Genomic DNA, 3,186 nt, shown 5'->3' with positions numbered 1-3,186 from the left:
GACATTTTATGACATGAGATGCATAACCCTTTACCTTGTACCCATTTAAATTGGAAGTTATGGCTTGGATCTGGGGACTCTTTATCATCTCCTTCCATCTTATTTCTCGGGAAACCAAGTTGATACTTTAGAGCTTGTGGTGGGTAGGCATTGTTGTAGATGTTTCAATTCTGAGTGAGAACCTCTTAACTTTCCTTCCATCTAGTAGAGGAGTACATCTACTGAATCTTCATGAACCTATTGTATTTCTTGTGCATGTGGCTTCACTTCAGTGTTTCCATTGTTTGAAACTTGGCTCTGCCTGATCTCTTTTTGGGGTGACGTTGGAGGTGTTGCACTCCCTTGTTTACGTGGGTGAATGGTTTTCTTCCTCCAAACCAATTGCGGTGCTGCCTTGACACTTGATATATCTAGGCCTTGATTCTTCTTGTGCCTATGGATCTTTTTTGTTCTGTTGGAGGCAAATGCCACACTGGATCTTGTGTTGGCTTTTAGTACCCATATTTTTGCATTTCCTTGATAGTAGCCCTGCACTGTTATTAAGTCTTTCCTTACCCACCTCTTTTGAATGTCAAGTGGTATTCGGGCGTGCTTGGGTTGTTGCTTTCTCTCCCTCGTTGGATCCCCTTGGCTCTTGCATGTAGCTTTGTGTCTTTGCCCTGATACCCACCATGAGGTTTTGTCACTATCATAGTATCCTTGGGCTTGAAGCTTGGATTTGGGAACCCACTATTATATGATTGGATATATTTGCTACCTTTTCTGTGTTCCTCTTGAATGGTGATGCTGGTTTGAGGTGGATGCCTGTTCTATTGATTCTTTCGCTTTGCTTGGCATTGGCGGCTCCATGTCACATGTAACTGCCTACTTTCCCTTATTCAAGGAACTCCATAATGGGATGGTGATGGTGTCATTGCCATTGTTGAGTTGTACTGCCCGTTTTCCCATTAGATGTGACAGTTACTAGTGCAAATCCAGGATCGTCCAAGATCTCCTCTTCCATGGTTCCTATAGGCATAACAAATACCTTTCCAACCAAGGGATTATTTGTGATGGATATGTTAACATCATTAAAAAATCCCATTGTTTGCGTAATTGATAAATGCACACTGCAAACCTGTACACTAGTTGCCTCTAGGTGAGGCTTGTTTAGAGCTACCCATGTTTCATAGGAAATCAAGTTATGACTTGATCCCGTATCAATCAATGCAATGATCTTTGTGTGACTACCCTTTGTAGAGACATTTACAATCAGTGCAATGATCTTTGTGTGACTACACTTTTTTGTAGAGACATTTACAACAGTGAGACATGCCGGCTCAATATCTAGGTCATCCTCTTCTTCAAGCAAGGTGAGTGAAGCCATGTTTACATGTAGCGTTCTCCCTTGGAGTCTCTCTTTTGCTTTGGCTTCCCTTACCTTGGCCTCCTCTTGAGCTTGTCTGATTTTTTCCTTGACTAGATCTTTCTTTTATTTTAGAAGATGCTCTTGTGCAAGTATTTCCAGGGTCAAAGGTCCATAATATTTTTTGAGCTTACTTCCATTGATATATCCCTCCATTTCTACCCCATTGATGGTTTCAATTCGGATTGACCCTTGAGGGGTGATTTCGATCGTAACCATTTGTATTTTAATTTCTTTTTCTTGGTGCTTCTAATACTATACATAAGGACATGGTCCCCCGTTTCTAGTTCTTTGTGTTTTAGGTTATGGTCAAACCAATGTTTTCTCCGTAATTTCTCAACCATAAGCCCATGCGATGCAATAAGCCTCGTTTCATCAAGTTTTTCTAAGTCAATCGGCCTCTCGGCTAACACATTTTTTGTAAGCCTTTCTTGTATTGCAGTACACAGGCTCGAAACTAAGAATTCCATAGGCATTACCGCATCAATATCATAAGTTAGACAAAAGGGAGTGTATCTCGTCACTACCTTACACGACATAGATAGGCCCATATAGTGCGGCAATTAGCTCGTGTTCCCAATCCGTTCGACTGGCTTCTAAGGTCATGGTCAAGATAGCACATAAAATCTTGTTAGTTCTCTCAACTTGGCCATTTTCCTGTGGAGAATAAGGTGATGATTTCCAATGGATTACAAGGAATCCCATAAGTAAATTTTCAATCACCTTATTGATGAAATGTGAACCCCGATCACTGACTAATTCTAGTGGGTAGCCAAATCTAGAAATGATATGTTCAGACAAGAACTTGGCTGTAGTTCGAGCATCAGCTTTTTTAGAGGCTCTCGCCTCTTCCCACTTGGTGAAATAATCCATGGCCATGATCACAACGAGTTTGTGGTGGACAGATACGTTGCTGGACTAATGGGTCCAATAAAATCAATACCTCATTTCTCAAAGGATTGTCTCACAATCACAAGGGTAAGGGGCATTATGTCCTGTTGTGGAATGGTAAATGGTTGACATTCCTCACATCTTTTCACAAATTCTATGGCGTCTCCAATAACGTAGGCCACCATAGCCCTGCTTGAAGTACTTTGCAAGCGGTAACTTCTTAAGCAAAATGTCTTTCGGCTATTCCCAAGTGTGACTCTTCTAATACCGTGACAAACTCATCTTCTTGCACACACCTCCTGAGGATATCGTCTTTGCCCAACTTGTATAGTTCTCCCGCAATCAATTGATATGGTGCAGCCAGGTTAATAAGCCGATGCATCTTATCTTTGTTCAAGGGCCGATCTTGTGGAAAACCATGAGCTAGGTGCTCAAATATTTCCTCGCTCCACTCAGACGCCATATTAATTTTGAACAGACATGCATCTGGGAGGTCATCGTCATAGCCAGTTTTGCAAGTTCTCCTTTTTGAATTCTAGACATATGGCCTGCCAAAACATGTCGTGTTCCTTTTCTCACCATGACCGTAAAGTTGAATTCCAGGAGTAAAAGAAAGCATTGTGTGATTCTCCCCGTGGTGCATGGCTTATTTTTAGTAGATATAATAAGTCCTGATGATCAACAAAGAATACAAATTTGTGCTAACAAGTAATGTATGTATTTCTTAACAGCATAAACTATAGCCAACCCTTCACGCCGCTCAGTTGTGGTGTAGTTTATTTTTGCATCATTTAGTTGTCGCGAACGACTGGCAAAGCAAACTGGATAGTCCAATTTGAATTGCCCAGGTTGAGCTAATACGCATCTTATGGAAAAATTCAATGCATCAA

This window comes from Cibotium barometz, chromosome 31 (genome assembly GCF_041138505.1).
Source record: "Cibotium barometz isolate CiBa-2024 chromosome 31, ASM4113850v1, whole genome shotgun sequence".
Lineage (NCBI taxonomy): Eukaryota > Viridiplantae > Streptophyta > Polypodiopsida > Cyatheales > Cibotiaceae > Cibotium > Cibotium barometz.
This window is presented reverse-complemented; position numbering follows the sequence as displayed.